Source organism: Lagopus leucura, unplaced genomic scaffold (genome assembly GCF_019238085.1).
Source record: "Lagopus leucura isolate 7727_CA_CO unplaced genomic scaffold, USGS_WTPT01 Super-Scaffold_100001, whole genome shotgun sequence".
Lineage (NCBI taxonomy): Eukaryota > Metazoa > Chordata > Aves > Galliformes > Phasianidae > Lagopus > Lagopus leucura.
The window spans coordinates 80,913,422-80,935,237 of record NW_024962262.1 but is presented as its reverse complement, the minus strand read 5'-3'; the positions used below and the strand labels follow the sequence as shown (position 1 = coordinate 80,935,237).

Here is a 21,816-nt window from a genome sequence, read left to right as displayed (position 1 = left end):
CTTATTTCTACATTGGAAAGATATGGATTAGAAGGTTAGACTGTTTGGTGGACGAAGAATTGATTGGATGATTACAGACAGAGGGTTGTGGTCACTGGTTCTATGTCCAGGCAGAAGTCACTCACAAGCAGTCAGTTCTGGGACTGGTACGCTTTCTATATCACTGATAAAGATGTTAAAGCGGGACTGAGTGCACACTCAGCAAGTCTGCAGATAACACTAATCTAAATGGTACAGCAGATATAATAGAATGAAGGACTGCTATCCAGAATGACCCAGACAAGCTTGAAAAGTGGTCCCACAGGAACCTAAGGAGGTATAACATAGCCAAGGGCAAGGTGCTGCGCTTGGGTCAAGGTGCCCCCAGATATGAGTACAGACTGGAAGAACTTACTGAGAGCAGCCCTGTCAAGAAGGACTTAGGAGTCCTGGTAGACAAGAAGATGAACACGAGCCAGCAGCGTGCACTTGTAGCGTGTAAGGGAAATTGTATCCTGGGCTGCATTAAAAGTGGGTTGGACAGCTAGGAAAAAGATGTGCTCATCCTCCTCTATTCTGCCCTAGTGAGGCCCCATCTGGAGTACTGCATTCAGGCTTGGGACCCCCAACACAAGGAAGACATGGGGTGGGTCCCAAGAAGGGCCACAAGGATGACTGGAGGGCTGGAGCTGTGCTTGTTTAGACTGGAAAAGGCTCTGGTGAGACCTCATTACAGGCTTCCACTGCTTGAGGGAAGCTTACAAACAGGATGAAGACTGACTTTTTACACAGTTTGACATAGAGAACAGGAGAAAATGGCTTTCAACAAAAATAGAGGAAATTTAGGTTAGATGTTAGGAAGAATTTCTTTACTCAGAAAGTGGTGAGGTACTGGAAAAGGTCTGCTGCCCAGAGAAGTTTTGGATGTCTCTTTCCAGGAGGACAGGTTGGATGAGGCCCTGGACAACATCATCTAGTTGGCAGCAACCCTACCCACAGCAGGGAGGCTGGAAGTAGATGATCTTTAAGGTCCCTTCCAACCTAGAACATTTTATGATTCCTCCCCTTTCTTCTCCTAAACACTGTTCCAGAAACTTTCTAGAAACCAGAGTGGAAAAAAGATAGAAAACAACAAAAACCACACACATACAACCTGGTCAGATTTTTTCCTATCATGTCTGAAGCGGACATTCAAGTTCAATTCTATTGGCCCATAAGACTACACAATCTCTCACCTGAATATAATGAGGTACAGCATAGTTATACTATTAAAAATTGGTTCCAGCTCCTTGAACTCAAGGTTTTAATGCCAAATTTATCTCCTTTACATCTCTATAATTCCTTTAGAATCACTATTATCTTGATCAGCTATAGAGTGTTTGCCCCGTGTTTCACTCTAATTCTATGAGAACTGAATTTTTCCAGACCGAAGGTACCAATACATTTATAATCCAAGAACTCAGTCATATTTTGGCATGGTAGTTGCCATATAAGACACCCAGCCCTTCTCAAAATTACTCTTGTTCCTTAATGTTTTTCTTCATTACACTGATCTACTGCTTTAGAAACTGCACAGCTATTAATAAGCATCAAACAGCCTCTCAGAGAACAAGGTGGACCAATTACTGTCCATACAGTAGTGAGGCTCGGGAAGGAAGGTACTTTAAGCTTAAGGAATTTGGTGATGGTTCTAATGCTTTGACCAATCTCCCTTCCCAGCAGGAAGGAAGCTTTCTGTGACTGGCAGCAAACTGTAGCGTCTTCTACAAAGCTGAAGAAAAAGCAGCATGTATCTAAATTTAAGTTACCATACATTTAATCTGTTCACTGAGGAAGCAACTTTTGCTTCCACGCAAAACACTGAACAAAATTCACGAAAAAAAGCCCTTTCATGAATATACATAAGAATGCTGGGTTTCTCTGAAATATACTTCATGTGTCTTCCTATATGGTTCAAGTGAAAAGTCTCAGTGTAGCCACTCAGGATGAACTTGTCTTTCTTCACTGGAAGACAAGAGAAGCACTGAACCATCCCTCCTCTCCACAGGCAAAGAAATATGATATGCCTGGCACTGAGCACCCTCAGCATACTGATTCCATCAGACCAAGTTGGGAACACATTCCACAGTCACAAGTCCTTCTAAGAGAACTTCCTGCCAATGGCTACTTGACATTAAAACCTAGGATGATCTAGGTCAAGTATCCCAGTTGACATTAATTGCTATGTTGGATCAAAAAAGTAGGCAGCCTCCCAGCCAGTGGTCAAGTCACATTATGGCCAAAAAGCAACCAAGGCCAAAACCCTGAATTGCACCCAGAAGACCAAAGAAAGCCAATGCAGCTGCTGAAGAACTGCCCAAATGTTTTCCTGTCACCTGTGTTCTCCTTCCAGACAGGCAGCTGCCTACTTCTAAAACAGAAGTTTCACAGCAGCAGTCAAGTGCAGCCTCAAGAACAGGCTACCCTGTAGCTTCATGCAGGGTTACAGGGAGTTTATTTCTCTGAAATGGAACCCCCCTCAAGTAGATGCTTTTGTTTTGTTTTTGTCTTGATGCAGAAGGCTGAGAGACTGCTGATGTAAATGCCCCCAAAACAGCAAGTTATAGAACACTTATAAAGAGCCTGCGTGAAACATCTGCACTGCTAGTCATCCAGCATCACTCACCTCTAGATAACACCTCCATTTGCTGTTACTTCTGTCTCCATGTACTTGTGTTATGTCCAACTGGAAAGATGACCAGAAAAAGCAAGTCATCTTTGTACTGACAGAAGAACAAGACCAGGTCACTCTAAATTATTAATAAGAGAAAGTGTGTTTAAAAGCCTGAAACATTCATCTGATACCAGAGAGTTCTCAGATCATGTTGTTCTTATGGTCTTTAAGGGAAGATTGATTAGGAACAGCAGTAATTTTAAGAATACACCATACTAATACAAACAAGCAAAGCTAATTCAAATGCATAGTTTGAGTTAACTGATGGCTAATGGCAAGAAGGTCTGATACTGGAACCACCTTCGTATTAAAAAAATCTCCTTCCATGTATTCTTCCAATTATTTCCAAAATATTACTTACAGAAGAGAAAGAAAATGTTGATGTCCATAACAAGTTTGTGTAAAGAAGAAAAAGAACTCCATAAGCCCCTGCCATTAACACATTTTTAAGCTACTGCTTTAACAGAAACACCCAAGCAGTTCACCTTATATATTCATACAGCTTAAGACAGGTTTTTAAAAAGGAGAGAGGAAAAAAAAGGAACAAACCTTATTTTTTTCTTTATAAAAGATTAAAATACAAAATTGTACTCTGTAACTCATAGCAGGTTTCCAAATCAGAATCAATATGATGGTTTGCATTTGAACAGTGCTGAATCAATATTCTGCAGTTTTTAAGAACACGTTCAAGTGACAGAAAAAATACTCAGTACTGTAAATAACTATATTAAACCCTGACTGTAGTTTGCAGAGGTCTTTGCAAACCCAATATGGGTTAAGCATCCATTTACACTGTTACAAATCTTCTTCCCAGCACTGTGATATAATAGCTCAAGCAACAGATGCTAAGCTAGTAGTTAGCATGCAGCCTGATAATTACATGTAGACCCAAAGAGATGAAAAATTTGAAGTCCACAGCAAATACAACAACATCTGTATTATTTTATTCAAAATCTTAAGAATATAGGTGTTAACACATACTTCTCCAAGAAAAAGCAGTATTTGAAGGAAGTAATTTATTAGTCAAGCAATTAGTACTTGGCAATTACAGCACACGCAGTCCTATGGACTACTGGCAGCTCAGTAAGACAAAAAGACCATCCTTTAAATACAAGCTGCTTATCCAGCATATGTATTTAACAGTCTAAGTTTGCTTCATTATTTACATTTCCATATTTGGCTCAAAACTGTTTGTGTCAAGGATCATGTTCTAAAAATCTTCCCAGTGTCATTCAAAAAAACAAAAAAAAAAAACAACAAACACCATCTAAAACAAAATGCCTTACTTCCTCCCCTCAATTCTGTACTGCACATGCTATCTCAGGCTCAGGTAAGGAATAAAGTGTTCAGACAGTCAACCCTAAAAGCACCTGAAGAACACAACGTTTCTCAATGTAAACCAACAAACATCACTATGGTCTTACTATATTTCAGACAATAAGGTTGGTGAGTTTGTCCAGTGGCCACATCTTACTAACTAGAGTAAACCCTTCCCTCATCTGTGGTAATTGCAATCAATAAGATGTTAATAAGCTATCAATATTTCCAAAGGGACTTCCTGATTTGGAAATAACCAGTCATTTTCTGCTCTTTCGTTCACATAGAGACATCCATATTTAATGATAGGTCTCCTATAGTCTTCAGAGTAAAACTCTAGACCACGGAATATTGAGCAGACATTGCATACACAAATTTCTACTGCAGATGACACTTTAGACAGCTGCACAGATTAAAGATTGACGACAGGAATCAAGAACCCCAGCAAGACCAAATTCTCTGTCAAAGGCAAAATGTCTTCAAATCAGGGTGGCCTTTGCTCAGTCTCCTAATATGTGGTAGCCACCTAAATTCCAGCAATTTATATGGGGACAGGTCAAGATTTCATGCTGTTTTTGCACAGTCTAGTATCACCTTACTGAAAGCAGAGAGCTCAGCCATTAGGACTATCCAGGGCCCAGTAGGATGGCTAAAACAGAAATTCAGAAAGCATTTCTTAAATTCAGTGTGCATGCACAGAAAGTACAAGGCATACACACACAGAATGCTCAACTCTGCATGCTTCTTTGCAGAATGTATCTTTGGAAATGCTCATTTTTGCATGCAGATTTATTTAATGTAACTTAATCCCTGAGTCCCCACTCCCATCTCCTACTGCTCTAAGTGATGCCTCTATACTATAAACAGACATACAGAATGGGAGTATTTAGGGGATGCTGATCTTAACTCAGGATGAGCATTACAGTGAGCTGTTAATAAGATGTTAGAAGATTTTTTTAAAAGTTACATTTCAGCAACAAAAAAACTATAGTCTTTGAAATCACTTTTCAGTGAAAGTGCTATCAGCATCTCCAGACAAATTAAGTAAATTTACATTGTTAACACATCTTCCTATACAATTCTGGCTTAGTATAGTAGTTAGCATAGCTTAATTCTGGGTTAGTATAGTCATTTATTTAACAGTACAGATTTGAATATTAGAAAGGATGCTAAGAGACAGACTTATGATTTTACAAAAATTCCTTTAGCAAAACTAGAGTAGAATCTCAAGTCTGACTAAAAAAAACAAAAAAAAAAAAATCACTGTCTTCTGAAATACCTGATCACTCTTTTCCTTCTCTATTTCCTCTTCAAATTAAAGTATAAAATTGAAAGACAAAATAAAACCATTGTTCTTTCTACAATCTGGGACACTCTAGGACATTTCAATGGAGTTCTCGGAACTCTGCAGATGCTCTCGAAACCAGATGGGCAAGTGTCCTCAGCAGGTCAGGAGGCCACAGCAAACTCAATTTTGCCATGCCACTACAGGAGAAAAGAAAGAATAACAAAGTCCGTCTGCCACAGCACCAAAGAGTAAATTAACAAGAATTGTATCAGATGGCAGATCTACATGCATTTTCTCTTCTGTACAATGATCTAAGGACAGGAAAAGATCAACAGCATGCTTACACGTTAAATTCATACAATATTATCCAAATAGTAACCAATATCTGAGGCTGTATGTCTACTTAAGCAGCAGAACAGAATCACAGGGGTCAGAATTGACTGCAAAAGATCATTAAGCCCAGTAGGTCACACAGGCAGGCATCCAGATGAGTTTTGAACATCTCCACAGAAGGAGACCACACAACCTATCTGGGCAGCCTGTTCCAGTACTCCATCACTCTTCCTCATATTTCTATGGAACTTCCTATGTTCAAGTTTTAGGCCATTACCTCTTGTCCTATTGCTACACACCACCGAGAAGAACCTGGCCTTATCTATTTGCCTCCCATCTGCCTTTAGATATTTGTAAACATTAATCAGACCCCTCTGAGTCTCCTTTTCCCCAGTGTGAACAGATGCAGGTTACTCAGCCTTCCTTCATACAGGAGATGCTCCAGGCCTTTTATCATCTTTATGGTACAGCCCTGGACTCCTTCTATGAGATCCCTGTCTTTTTTGACCTGGGGAGCCCAGAACTGGACGCAGTAGTTTAAATGCAGCCCCACCAGGGCAGAATAGAAGGGAAGGATCATCTCCCTCGGCCTTCTTGCTGCACTCTTTTTAAAAAAACATCCCAGGATACTACTGGCCTTCTTGGCCACTTCTGGCTCACGTCCAACCTGTTATTCACAAGGACATCCAAGTCCTTCTCCACAGAGGTCCTTTCCATCAGGTCATCCCTAAACCTGTACTGATACATGCAGTTATTCCTCCATAGGTGCAATCCCAAAAGGCCACAACAAGGGAAATCTGACTGTTGTGCTTCTGCTATCTTGAGAGGCAAGCACAGATTTTCCTCAAAAAGTAAGAAAAACTGCAAAATTGTAAAGTAGTAGCCATCAGCAAATATACCTTAAAAGCTGCTTTAATGCTTCAGTTTTGCAAAAAGAAAATACGGCCGGCATTTGCCTAGACAAGGTTCTGAAAATATCAGAATTGTATCAGTGTAAAACAATATATCCAGTCAGTAAGTGATGTCCAAATACTGTTCATCTCTGCTGCACTTTAAGATACTTTGAAAACAAAATGAGAACTGGGTTATGTAAAACAGAAAATTAGGTGGGGCTAGAAAGTTTGAAGAGCGCAGTAAATATATGCTTTTTATGAGAGCTCACAGTAAAAAAAAAAAATGACTAACAATAAATCTTTATGTACAGAAAAAGTAGTTTGGGAAACTGACCATCTATCCTCCTCAGGTCAAAAAAAAAAAAAAAAAAAAAAATCTATGGTTTTTTTTTTTTTTATTGTGTACTTTTAAAATAAAAAACACGACTCTACTAGAAGAGCTTAGGATGGCTATGTTGAAGAGTTATGTAGAGAAAGACAGCAAACTTGCACACTTCATGTTGCAATCCAAAGACAAATCAGTGTTCAGTAAACAGCAAACCTGATTCTGCACAACTTTGTTATCTTTTCATCTCTACAGTTGAATACATTTGAGAGAGTGCAAAGAAGTTACAAAATGATATCATCACAGTTTATTAGTGTTTGTTCAGCACTGACACTGAATAAAACTTAAGGTAGCCCAGAAATGAGAGGACCAGGACTCATACCTGAGAAATCACCTTAACTTTCCAGCAGCAAAGAATTATTCTTCTTCAGAAAGTTTCGCACTCTTATGTGGCTACTGTTGAAAAGTTAGGAACAGGTTTGCTCTTGGTATGTTAGCTAAGCAAAAACGAAGTTACCAAAGCATATGGATTCTTGCCTTATCTTCCATAAATAGTACCTGAACCAATACATAAAGAACATTTTTCAGTTGTTTTGCCTTTCTATCCCACTGCCATCTATCTCTTGCCCATTATGCAGGAATCTCTAGAATTAAGGTGAGATATTAACCTTACTTATTAACTTAAAAAGGTGAAGCATTTCACTTGAGCTTGTTCTCCTCTTCCCCACGCACTTCAGTTAGATCACTATTCAATAGCCACCTTCAGTTTCAGCTTCTTATACTCCTTCTCCCACATACAAAAGCAACTTAAGATCATTTCAGGTTATGACTGTTAATACAAATTGAAAATAAAGATAAATAAATAAATTCAAGCTATTATCCTGCTGCATGTTTTGGAAGCAAGGACTAGAACTCTCGGGTATGAGTTATAGGGTATCTCCAAAAGCTCGAAACACAGTCAGTTAACACATTCATTGCATTCATCAGCCTCTAAAAGACTTTACTCTCATTGCTGCATAATCTAGTACATGGCATTATAGTAAGAAGAAAAAAGCTAGGAGCCTCAAGAGTAAGTAGCCTAGGTATTACTTTTGTTACAGGAGGAAGAAATGACAGAAGGAAGTACTCTACAAAACTATAGCAGACGAGCCAGCAGCCCTCGATGTCTGAATGATTCCAGAAAGAGTTGTGCTGAAAGAGGTGCTTCCAATTTTCACATCCTCCCTTCCTGAACTCAGTGCAGCACAGGTCTGTGGTGCCCAAGCATGTTCAGCCACCACCCACCTCAAGTATGTGAGCTTTTCCAGCTAGAAAAAAAGGCCACAAGCAGAAGATGAAAAAGGTATCAGAGAGGAGTTTTCTACATGACACTTTGCCATGTAACCTTTTTGTTAACTCCACAGAAGTACTTACTCTAAATTGAATGGAAAAAAAAAAAAAAGCAACACTCAGGCAAATGCTGTTTTTGTAAGTGATAAGCAAAGCAAGTCTACTCAAATGAAACTGAGGAGTACAGACATGAATATAGGCCTAAGCACCATAGCAGAAGGCAGAAACCACTAATTTGATGCTTTTTTTCCTCTTGTTTTATACTGCTTTTAACCTCTGTTTCGGCAGCAGTAGGAATAAAACAAGAGAAGTTACTGAAGGACAAAGCATAAATTCCATTCTTGAAAGAAGGGGGATGGGAAATAGAAGACTTAAGTGGAAGCGGATAGACTACTTACAGCAATTATTGTCAAATATTTCTGTAGTTCTCCCATAATGTAGTTCCTTTCCTACATAAGGGCTGACAAATAAGCTTGAGACATTCCCTTCATAGAACGAAGAGAAAGGAAGACTGCAGTAATACTAAGCAATGAAGATAAATTTTCCCAGTAACGCCAGCTACAGAAGACATATGGAGGTCAGATAAAACTATTATTTGCCTTTTCAACCATTATTTTCTTCAGCTGCTAAATAAAAACATTATGAAGCCATTTTACAGAGTAAAACTTAACCTTATATTAACCTTCCATATTAAGTAAACAAACCTTTCTAGCCAATAAGCCTCTATGAACTCTCCAAGATGATAAGCAATACCTTAATTACATTCATTTACATGACTTTGAAATTGTTCCAGATCAAAGTCAACAACTACAAGGTCAAAGAGTAGGAAAATCTAAAATAAGGACAAATCCACAGTAGGCCAGTATACACAAATGCGGTACAGCATCCTTTCTACCCTGTCTGTAGTCCATCCCAGTCAGGGATACCAATCAAGTGCCTGTCTTTTCATCAGTTGTACAGCAAGAGAGGAAAAGAAACGAAAGGGGAGGGGGCTATGAAGAGTTATCTGAAACACTCATGATTGAGAACAGTTTGTTGTTTGTTTCTGGCTTAAGACAATTCCAAGCTGAAGACAATGGATAGCTTAAAATTGTTTTTACGTGGCATATTTCATGCAAATATTTTGTAGTATTTTAACTGAAAGGCACAATATAAGAGACAACATTAAAAAGATGCAACAGACTCACTGACAATTACAGAATATTTGGTAAAATATTGTTTTGTTACATACATACAACAATGTGCTGTTGTAATCAATAAACACCAATGGTTTTGCATAAACTTATCAAAGATGAGAAGCCACCATGATGCTTTCATGTTACTGTACTTCATGAACTGAGCAGACTTGGAAAGAAGCCTAAGCTCAGTAAAAACCACTGCTTGAACTTCCACTGTCATCAACAAAACAAGACTATCCTTAAGATACAGAGAGAAAGAATCCTGTTTTGCAGCCCCAAATATAATCTTCATCATGTTACATGACAACTTTTCTTACAAAGCATGCGCCATGATTAGAGCAGGAATTGCTAATTATACAAAGGTGGCAATTACGAAGATTTTAATAACGATCATTAGAAGAAACTTGATAAAGTACATTCTGCCCTGAAAGAGCAGAACAGCAGCCAAAGCATCTACCTTCATTCCCGTGATACTACATGATGGCTCAGGTATTACCAGTAACACTGCAATTAGCCGAAATATAGTATGCATGCACGCTGCACTAATGGGTCATTTCAGGGTTCTATTTTGTGTTATGAACAGGAAAATATTACAAATATGCATATATGGAAATCTGAAGCGTGGCTTCTGGATTTAGGCAATCACATATCAATGCACAACAGCTGACATTTTCTTATATTAAATTAGGTAAATCTCCCTGAACACTCACTTTACTAGCCAAGCACTTTTTACACCACTCTAAAGCCAACAGCCTTCTGCAATTTAAGTATGATTTAGTGCAAGGGAAGCAATGAGTATTATAAAATTTATGCTTGTTCACCTTCTCTCTCCACAGAGAAGGGCAAGATGTTTTTCCATGTAAATATGTATTAGATCCAAATCATTTAAATAGATATTATTCCATAGAGAACATGAAGCTGTGTATGCCCATTCCAGCTCCACGTTGCTAAATAAACTGCAAGGTAATGACAATGCCTTCCTCATCCTAAAGGACACTGAAAACACGTCTTATTCCTAGGCTTTTCAAACAGGAGACTTTCAAGAAAAAAAAAAAAAGAAAAAAAAAAAATCAAGGCAGCTTTTACTAAGCTAGGTAAATTGAAGACAAGTTTTTCATAAGTCACAAGCCAGATCTTTTAACAAACAGACTAAAAGGTGGTTACAGCAAGAGTACAGTACAGGTATGTGAACAGTCTTTAGGATATAAGTATCAAATCATTAAAAAAAAAAAAAAAAAGCAGAAGATACTAAACTCCAGAAGAAAAACAAAATGGCATTTGCAAGTCAGAAAAAAAGTTTCAGACAAGTGGCTAATTTTTAGTTAATGTAGGAATATAAATGCAAGATGCCAACTCTTATTTTCATGCAGTTTTATTTCTCAGTATTTTAGGTACAAGTGTCACTGCCTGGTGACACTGGAATGGAGAACAGAGGGGAAAGCTTAAACAAGAGCTCTTTAAAATTAGAGCTTTACTTCTTAAAAATAAGTCCATATATATCACTGCTTTTCAAAGAATCAACATTTAATCAGCATGCTACCATAGAGTACACTCGCAGTTAACAATTTAATTCAAAATCACATGTTTACTTCAAGTGAGAAAGACTCCCTATTGGAAATGATGCTATCATTTAGGGCCACAGACAGTATCTTACAACACTGTCTAACCTCTGCTTGATTTTAAAATAGGATAATCACCTTCAACTATGTATGAACCTTGAACGTTATCAAAAACAGTTTTATTGCATCAACGATTTATTAATAGTCTCATATTAATAGTAATGTAACTTTGACTTTACAAAGTCATAAAGATGACAAGAAACAGTCAAGACTTACTGTGCCATCTATTTTACTTAAAGCTTATAAGACAACCTCACAGTACAATCAGGAAAACAAAACCCAACCACCTTACCCAGAGAACGATAGTGAGAAAGGAGAAAAAAGAAAACACTAACAGCAACAGAAAAAAAATAGGTCTATGCCATCACAGTTCAGTAATGGAACGCGAAGGAAACAGGATGTAACAAAGTGAGGTATAAATACTGAATCCTCTAAAGCACTGAAATTCTCTTTTCTCCAACTGTGCTAAAAACTGAAAAACTGCTAGCACTAAGGCAGTCAACTTCTGGTAAAATACATTATAACCATCTCTTTAAAGAAAAGCTATGAACCTTATGTAGAAACACATGAAGACAGATTCCCTTCCCAAGCTCTGTTACAAAATGACCAAGGCTTACAGGCCAAACTTGATAACAGACCTGAAAGAGGAAGCATTCCACTCAGACCTTTCTGGTTCAAAATGCTTGCTTCAGAATCCTGCCACGCTTTTGATATTCTACGGTCCCTTTTATAGTTGTTATCCCCATTACTAAATAGTTGATCGTTTAAACAAAGAACTAAGAAAGTACAATATTCTATAACTGGCATTTACAGCACTGGCCTTGGACTTCTAATCTTTACCAGACAGGCACACAAATCAATCTATCAGCTCATAAAGGTGTGCTTTTTTAACCTCTGAAACAGATGGGATTGGCCAGAAATGTCTGGCATGTCAAACTGCTAATCACTGCTGCCCTTCGCACAAAATAACCCACTTAAGTTGAGGCATGGTTGCACTGTAACAGACATTAGTCTGTGGGAAACCCATTTAACTGTCACATACTCCTGCCACTCCTGCTCTCCCTTAATTAAGCCTAATGCCTTATGCTCTGACCTTTTGTTCTAGCCTATTAACCCTATCTAGTACAAGTTCAAATATGCTGCACTAAAAAGTTTGCTGTAAAACACAGAATTGCCAAGCTACAGAAAGAATGAGGAACATCTCTGCCTTCCAAGTCACCCACTCCTTTACCAAATTCACTAGCCTGACAAAATGGAAGCAACACTTATGTTAAAGTTAAAACGCACCCAAATGCTTCGCAGAAAAAGACAGACCTTCTTCCACTTCCATACTCTACCTTCTCCTATTTAGAGGGGAAAATAAAACTTCTCTTTGTAAGTTCATATCCTCGGGCTTTTTTTTATTTTAAGACAAGAACATACTATCAGTCAAGATCACACTACACTCATTTGCTGTTCTCTGAAACCTATCATTAAAAATAATGTGTAATTGGTTTACAGCGACCAATTCTTCTTCAATTAAAGGCTGCTTCTGCCGGCTTTCCTAACACTGAGTCACCACCTTGTTCTTTTGACAGCCTAATTTTAATTACTCTAGTTTTTAATTCTCATCTGCACCATTTCATGAGTTGCATCTCTTGACCTCTCATACAAAAAAAAAAAAATCTACATAAACTTAAAATAAGAACATACTTCATAAATTTTAGCTCAACACCACAGCTTTTCTTCAATTTACACTGTGCTTGAAACAATACAACTACCTTCCCATCCTGTAACTCCAACTTCCAAAAATTACACAGTACCAAGCAGACTAACATTTGCAAAGCAGTACTTTTCTGGAGGAATCCAAGTGACTACAATAACTACTTTTACAAAGTTTCAAGAAATTCTGACTTAAGAAATGCGATTCTAGAAATAAAAATAAATATTCAACCAAGATAACAACAGCTTTCCAACATTAAAACTGTTTACAATAGCACACAATGCCGAGCTGCGTATTAAGACAGGTATTCCACGAGCAATGTTTATAAACAGTAAATGAACCCATGGACACTCCATACCCACTCACTCCCCTCCCCAAAAACCCACAGCACACATAACTGTGTTATAATGCTGGTTAGAAATGGAAAAGCGAATGCCAACTCTGCAAAGGTTACCAGCCACAGGTACACTGAAACACAATTTTTTCCTCAAATCTTTAGCTTAACCACCTTACTGACAAGCTGACACGCAAGTTAAGACCCCTTACTTAGAACGCAGACTTCCGCAACTCTGGATGGAATCAGATTTAAACACAGGTAACAATTTGAAATAAAGCTCTCAAGTACTCAGAGCTATTTTTGAAGATGTGGAACACTTCAAGAAAACCTTGTTGACACAAAAGCCACTCTCTAGGAAACTCTAGCAAGTCTGCTTAAGCCATCATCAACTGCTGACCACAACAACAGTTAAGTCATAAATTGTTATTAATTTTGTTCTAATTCTAAAGTGCCTATCTTACTGATTCTCAGATCAGCAAGAAACGCAATTGACTTCCGCATAAATGCAATTTCTCAGACAACTGAGAAGCACTGTAACATTGTTAGATTTTTTTGAGGAGTCAAACAGGAAGCCTGAGGGAGAAAAAGAAATAATGGATCCCTCATCTTGATTTCCCTTTATTTCCAAAACAGTGATTTTCACATAAACTCAAAGCTTCCCAGTATAAAATACAAGTATTTTCTGAGGATTCTGCTATATTTCACTGCTCAAGTTGCAGTACATTGACCAATGCTACATTCAAAAGGAAGTAAAGAAACATAGATTTACTGAAAGAAAAATACACCTTCTATCTGCCATCTGTGTCACTACGGTGGATACACTAGAAATTTTTCAGGCAGGAATTTGATACGACTGCCTCCAGCGTTCTAGACCTTCCCTTTCTAATGCTCCCAAAAGTTGCCACTGGAGGCAATGCAAATGAGTCCTAAGAGAGGCCAGAAACAAAACAATTGCTTGTCAACCATTACATGCCCAAATTGTATTCTTTATGCTCATCAGCATTCTCAAGTTCTTAGGCATGCTTGTAGGCCCACTGAGGACAGTGGGGCTACTCAAGTGAATAAAATTACTCACAGACCGAAGTGCATATACATAAGCAATCACTGGACAACACTTGGGGAATTATTCTCTAGTATCAAAGGAAAATAGGATTTAGAAAATAGGAATCAAGGGAGTACATCCAAACAAAATGACAGCAGTGTTAAACGTCTACAAGCCACTGTAATGTAATACCTAATGATTTTACTGTGACAGTCCCTTGCTACAGAATCTCAGTTTGGATTTGTTTTATTTAAAAAATAAAAACTTAGTGTTACTGCATTTATATAATCTTCTCTTTCACTCTGCAACTATGTGTAAACCAGGTTCTTGTCCATTCAGCAACTATCTCCTAAACAAGTAGGCTAAATCTTCAGGACTTATCTGCAAATTCCATATAAAAAGCTACTAAAAATGATTATTTCTCTTTAATTGGCACACACACTTTCAAAAAAAAAAAAATCTGTCACAAAAACAGAAGGATTAACTTGAAAATCTACCACCTTATACCACAATCCTAGAAGACCTATACAAAGGTAAGAATTTGCATGATAGATTGGCAAGACAAAGAAGAAACTCAAACCAAAGAAAAAAAATAATTGAAGCAAGTTATTTACCTTGAAAGTGGTCCCATAAGGAAGGCTCTTCCTTCAGGAGTCCAAGGATGCACTAATTTTCTCCCTCAGCAATTCCATGCTTCATCTGAAAGGAAAAAAAAAGTTACCTTAAGAAAATCTGCATACCAATTTCCCTTCTTCCAATCTGTATTGGCCTTCTTATTAGCGTAACAGAAATATTGGAAATAGAGCATCACTTCCGATCTCAAAAGGAAAACGCAGCTCCCAGCATCAGAAATCAAAGTTCTCCAGACAAAAGCATTAGCAAATCAAATACACCTTGCCTTCCCGAGACTCGTATTGTCTAGGTAACTGGACAGTTGTTTCTACATGAAGCAAGTCTGCATTCAGTTTTGATTCAGAAGACACACTCCTGCTTTAATTCACTTCATTAAAAAAAGCTGTAACACAAATGTCCTCCTTCATACGTAGCTGTAGTTAACTGAATGGGCTGAGGCAGTCGAACAGGGTCGACAGGGGCCCCTCGGCCCCTGGGAAACCATAGCAAGCACAACTTCATACTCACACCTATGCATGTCTCAATCATACGTTTTTTGAGAACCCTTTAACAGGAAAAGATGAGATCACAAAATAACAGTGGAATGCAACCTCCCAAAATCTGTTAGAAAAAACTAAAGCAAGTAAAAATGCATACTTTCTTTTAAGATTTAGGAATGAAATACTATAGAATGTTCATCTTCAAAGCTGCTCACCATTACAAGTACCACCATACATGTTTTTCTCAGTATTGCTGCACTGTCTGTAACTTGCGCTAAAAGATAAAAACTTACAGGTAGGCCAGGTCTTTGCTATTTGTACTACTTAACCTTTAACGAGGCTTGTCACAACATCACAATGCTCACATTAAATTCTCTTTCACCAATTAATTTAGCACCCTGAGAAGCATATTTAACAAGCATAATGAGTCAAATTTAACTATAATCAAATACAAACAAAACAAAAACAGAATTATTTCCAGTTTTGCTGAACTTTCTCCTTTTCTCATGGGGCATTGAAGAGCTCTCTTTTTCTCACCATAAGCCTCTATTCTCAAAAAAAAAAAAAAAAAACCACCACATACAAAATACACAAAACTTCTTAAACACTGAACTTCTCCAGCACGGAGTACTCCACAAGTGGGTACCCAGGGCTGTGGGGCAGAAAGGGAGATGTGAGTTTTGCAGGCAGCCCACAGCACTGCCCTCTTCTGCAAATCCACTTGGGCTAAAGCCAGCTTAGAGACAACATTTAACTGGACACTGTGATGTGCTACCTGGGGGAAAAAAAAAAGATACAGGTGTTGATAGAAAGGTCATCATCCAAAAAAAGACCTATTCAAAGATACCAGGTCAGCGAAAGCAGCATGCTGAGCTGCAGCCAACGTCAAGACCTAACAAAAGCAGTGAATCCATTATGCTGGAAAGTAAGTAAATACCATGAAATATTACAGAGACTATTCCAGATTCTTTCCTTAGATACACCACAAAATAAGCCAACTTGCACCACAGAGCAGTAGCAAGCTGCAACATTCTGATTAAATTCGGAAAAGAAATATTAAGTTATCAATGCAGTCAAAACAAACAGAAACAGAGGCACGAGCAGAACTTCCCTAGAGGGAATAATATACATATTTTTTCCATATTCTCAAATCACCTTCAGAAGAATAGTCCACTTCAGTACTTCTTTACTACTGATGTAGGGAGGGGGAAAAAAAAAAAAAAAATGTTTTTCACCACTGACAAGTGGTTTTATTTAAGTACTCTTTTTGTAGAAGACAGATTTCTATCTAATGAAGAACAAGCAAAAAAAAAAACCAACAAAACATCGCTGTATTGCCATCAAGGTACAATGTATACACAGGATATCCTTTAGGACAGCATTAAGCAATCTTTTTGTACTGTTCCACATTACTACAAGGTTTCTAAGTGTTCAGAGAAAAACAGCAAAAGAATTTGTTATTTCTGGGGGAAATACTATATTTCTTCAATGACATTTGAGAAATGCTTTGCTAGATTGAAATAAAATTCCCCAAAATTTAATGGCTGGATGACTTAGATTGCATGCCTTATTATTAGAAGGCTTATTATAAGGGAATAGAGCAACAATCAAGAACACTGTAAGTTGCTGAAAGTGTGATATGCAATTACATAAATAATCAGTACAGACCAATCACCTGAGATGGATCCAAAGGATAGAAATACCGTTTTTCTGCACCATTACATACTTGTAACATGAAAGACAGAAATTCATTACATGTTTTTCTGAGGCCAGTTATGTATTTTCTTCTCCGTTTTTAAACAACAGGTGCAGTCAAGGCTTGAATACATTTCACACCTAGCATCTATCTGATCTCTTGTGGTCACCTTCTCACAACTTCCCTTCTCAAGAAGAGAAAGAACACATCATCCAAACTACCCTCCCAACACTGAGTTTCTCTATGGTACACTCAACCTCTTACAAACCCATGGCTAACAAACAATATAACAATATGTTACTTTTAACATGAGTCTGCCTGTAAGCTAGGTTGTTCTCTACTAGGGACGATGATATTTACAAATGAAATGTGTGAAAACAGAACTCCTCTCTAGCCAGGTAATTAAGAAGTAGTGAGTTCCACTAACAATTTCAGTAAAAGACCACACTGGGAGAATTTGACTCAAAATAAGATGGCTAACAACTGCTCCTTCCCATTCTACATGGAGATATGCAGGAGACTCAGCTCCCATTTACCTTTAACCATCAAGTCAAGGGACCTGCAACAGACAGCCAAACAAATTATGAAATGAAGTTTTCCAAATGGTATATAGGTCTGGTCACTTTTCTAAGCGTATTTGAAACAAATGATCCAGAAACACCAAAATGTATACATATATCTCACGCAAGAAAGAATTCTTCTTCCCATTTTCCTTCAGGCATACCATCCCACTGAAGAACTCAAGAAAGTTTGTGTGATCATAGATGCCCACTTAAAATACTGCTCACCAACATCAGCACATCATTTCCTAATTCAACTATTAAAATCCTGACACCATAATACTCAAAAGATGCATCACACTTTAAACACTTCCCTCACACATGCTGTGGGCAGACCAACACAGGTGGTTAGCGCTCTTATCAGCTGGCCTGTTAGCATTTTTGGTTCACTCTCATCCTGCTACTCACATTACCTTTTTACCTCTGGTTTAAGATGGTTTAGAAAGATTGGCAAGTTTATTTATTATTTTTTTTAATCCATTTGTGCATATTCTCCTGCAAATTTCCCTTCTGTTCAGACTTCATTCCTTACCTACATTATCTTTCTTTCTACTTTCCTATCATTAAGCCCCTGCTGAGCAGTAATGATCTATACTTCAAAATTCATACTTCTCATCCCCAAGGGGTATTTATCCAGTTTTTATATCCATAGGATATTTACCCCACCTATCACCTGTAACCCAGCCAAGTATTTCCTGGTTGGGAAACCCACCTGGCCGTAGGGAGCCCCTCAGGTCCCCATGTGTGGCCAATTGGCCACCATTCCACATATGCAAACCCTGCTCTGAGGGTTGGGGCTCCCACAGTCAGTTCTCTCTGCACTCCTTGTATGTCTGCATACAGAAATGAAGGCGCAAATCAATTGATTTTAAGGTTCAGGCCAGTCCATAAGATCTATTCTAAAATTAACAAGACATTACACTCTTAGAGCCCTCTCCATGATTGCCCTGCAACGAGGTGTGGAGCGCAAGGGTTGAGTAACACAGCTGACTGTGGGAAATGCAACTCCCCAGCTTTGCCCTGGGCAAGTTTATACATGTGCTCCAACAATGCAAGGCATAGTTTTTCTTTTAGTGTGTCCTGCACTGTCACCAGTAAAATTAACAGCGCTCTCATGGCTAACAATAATACAGCTGGCACTGCAGAAACCTTTTGCCAATGTTCAAACAGGGCGGGAGAAGAAAAAAAAAAAAAAGCTTTGAAAAGTCAGAGTAAGCTTTAAAACAAGCAAACAAGTCTTTATCAACAATTAAAAAAAAAATCCAATGTTAAATAACATCTACAAGCAAATACCTACCACTAGGTTAACCCACATGAGTCCTACAACCTTTAGCAAATCAGTTTCAAGAAAAAGAAGTCTTTAATGCCTTTTACATTACAGAAGTCATCCTACGCGCAGCAGACTATCAAACATCAAAGATGATGCAACCAACAGTTATAAATCACCTATTTACAATTAAAAAAAAAAAAACACTGGTTCACTTTCAATTCCTTATCAACATATTTTCTACAACTATAATAAACATTGGTTATTTTTTGCTCTCCAGCTGTGTTTAGCATACCTGTCACTTTAGAAGCAGAAACAGTTACATGGAGCAAAGAGGAAGGCACATCTCATCTGGTAATTTTTTTTATCCGATAACTACTGGGGGGAATAGGGGAACTTAAGTTATTTAAATAAATAAAAATAATTCAGCATGGTCTGGCATTTGACAGCTCCTTTACTCTGTGCGTACATGGTAAACAAAAAAGCCACTGCCAGCTCTCCGCGGTTAGATAGCTCAGAGCCGCAGGGCAGTCCAACAGGAGGTCAGCTTCCAGCCCTGCCTAAAACACGCAGCTACCGGTAACAAGTACCTACTTGTTACTTCTTCCTTCCTGCTGACAAAAACATACACCCATCTATCTATGGATTTAATGCACAAAAAAAAGCACCCAGCTGCCTCATTCTGGAGGCTATCTCAGGCCATACAAGTGCTGATAACGCAACAGGGCAGAACCTCAGCCACAAGCTCAGGAAGACAGCAGTCCCAACAGCACAAGCCGGAGACCAGCTCGAACGCAGCTCTGACTGAGAGCACTCCTGCTCTCCGAGAAGCCTGCTCCTGCTGCCCACGGAGCAGCGATTACTCCGATGCCATCGGATCAGCTCTAAGCGACAAGCACTCCCAGCCGGGTGAGCCGGTGCCACAGGGCCTCTGGAGGTGCCGCTGGGCAGCGATCAGCCCGGCCTGTCCGCTGCTCCCCTCGGAACGCCCCAGCTGTCCAAGGAGCCTTCCCGCGTCTCGCAGACCAGATCTGCCCCCTCCGTTACACCGAGCGGTACAGCACCTCTGAACGTGCACTGTGCCATGACTCAGTTAAATTCTGCTCAGCGGCAGCGAGCACCCAGCGCTGCGCCCGGCTCCCTCCGAAGGAAACCCAGGGCAGCCCGGCTCCCTTATTGCACACAGACGAACAACTTCCACGTCACCTTCCCCAACATCAACGCGCCACCAAAGACGGGAATCACGCTGCTTTCCACCCCCACCGCCTCCCCCCCCCCCCCCAAATCCTCAACACGTGTTAAGCATTTTAGCTTAACTCTTCCTAAAATTGAAAACCCATAATAAACAGACACGCGGCACAGACACAAGGCTGCGTGTACTAAGGAAGCTTTCTCTCATTCCGTCCACGCTCCAACACCACGTTTCCCCAGGTTTCGCTCCGTTCCAACTTAATTACCCGCTGACACTTACACAGAGCAGCCTCCGACACCGCGTTCCGCAGAGAGAAGGGAGGAGAAATCACCTTTAAAGGGCTTCGGGGACACCAACACACGCCCGCACATTAACCTTTGGTCTGGAAAGGGGAACGGCGACGTCCCCGCGGGGCCGTGAGAGCGCCGGCGCTGAGCACGCAGCCCCGGGGCGGCGGGCACGGAGCGGGCGCAGAGGCTGCGCGCCCGCAGGTAGAGGTGGAGCGCGCAGCGGCCGTACCGGGGCAGCGGGGGCAGCGCGGCCTCGCCCCGGTGCCGGGAGGCGGCGGCCATCGGGAGGGAGGGCAGCGAGGCCGCGTCCCAGCACTGCCCCGGGCGGCGCCTCCCGACCCCGCGGGCGCCGCGCAGCCAGCTGAGACTCCCGAAATAATCCACGCCAAGGGGAGAAGGAGCGGAGAGTGGCGCTGCGGCCGGCCCCGCGCTAAACGCCGCTAACTTTTCCGCCCCTCCGGCTCGCCGAGCCCCGCGGCCGGGTAACTTCTAGCCCGCCCCACCGGAAGCGCTCCCTGCCGCGACCACCCCGCGCCCGGCTCACCCCGGCATTGTTCCCCGCCGCCGCCCGGCAGCGCCGCGCCGCCCCGCGCGGCCCGTCCCCGCCCGCCGCGCTCACCCGCCGGCCTCGCCTCACCGCGACGAGAGGGGCTCCGACAGAGCGGGGCGCGGCGGCTCCGAGCTCGGGGCCCCGTCCCCGACTGGAAGACGCGCTGAGCCTCCCCGCGCCCCGGTCCCCTCGCCCCGCACACGTACACAGCGAGCTGAGCTCTGCGCCGCTCCCCTCCGCGGTTCGGGGCTCTGCTGCAATGCCTGCGAGGCTGACTTTCAAAGCCTAACCCGCAGCCGCGATCCTCCCCGCCTTCCACCTCGCCCGGCGCGGCGCAACCCGGCCCCTCCTCCTCCTCCCTCCTCCCCCCGCGCCATTCATCTCCTCCGCCAAGTTGCTTAACCCTTCTCGCTCCCGGCTGCTGGGGCAGGCAGGTGGTCGTCAGCCTCCCGCCCTCCGCGGGGCAGCTCGCGGAGCTCCAGGAGTGAACTCACCGCAGGACCTATATTCAATAAAAACAGCATCGAAATAACACCTTTTTTTCTTTTTTCTTTTTTTCTTTTTTTTTTTTTTTTCCCCTCCCGCTCGGTAAGCATAATGGGGGGAGGCTTCCTGTGGTTACCGCTTTAGAGCTTCTATTTTCAGCCCTTCCTCTGAAAAACTTATTTTTTCTCTCCTGCCCCCGGCCCCACCGACCCCCGGCTCTGCCCTCGCAGTTCCTAGCGTGCACCTCAGCCCGGGGCCTGCACTGCTCCTCTGCCAGGGGCTTCACGCAGATGGAAACAGCCTTCCCTCCGCTGGCAGGTGTCGAGAATCAGGGTCACAGCGGCCCACGGAGGTGACTCACGCCCCAGTAAGCGAACAGTTCATGAGGACAACCTGGGACAGGGCCTCCAAAGAGAGCTAGTCCTCCATCTTGGCTGGGGGAATCCATGCAGGTCTGAAAGGCAACCTATGCTGTGAGAAAGTGCCTTATGAGTCTGTTAGCAGTCAAGGTTTTCTTTAGACACCATTCCCATCAAAGAAGAGTCAAAGAGTCCGTGGATACCCACCAGACTGTCTGTTTAGGCGAACTACAGAAAGTGCATGACCTC

At 41.0% G+C, this 21,816-nt stretch overlaps 1 protein-coding gene across 6 annotated transcripts in view; it reads right to left on the bottom strand.

Annotated features, from left to right (window-relative positions):
• The window catches only part of NRIP1 (nuclear receptor interacting protein 1), a 69,513-nt gene extending 48,485 nt beyond the window's left edge, over window positions 1-21,028 (bottom strand). For 3 of the 6 annotated variants that reach the window (XM_042867434.1, XM_042867435.1, XM_042867431.1), the window contains exons 1-2: window positions 20,929-21,028; window positions 14,670-14,754 (exon numbers count right to left, since the gene is read on the bottom strand). The gene's annotated coding sequence lies outside the window, so the exon portion shown is untranslated. Of the gene's footprint in view, window positions 1-2,644; window positions 2,690-14,669; window positions 14,755-20,161; window positions 20,258-20,791; window positions 20,846-20,928 lie in introns of those variants that run through there. The other 3 variants (XM_042867433.1, XM_042867432.1, XM_042867438.1) reach the window with 3 other exon arrangements.
• Window positions 21,029-21,816: the final 788 nt, after the last annotated feature.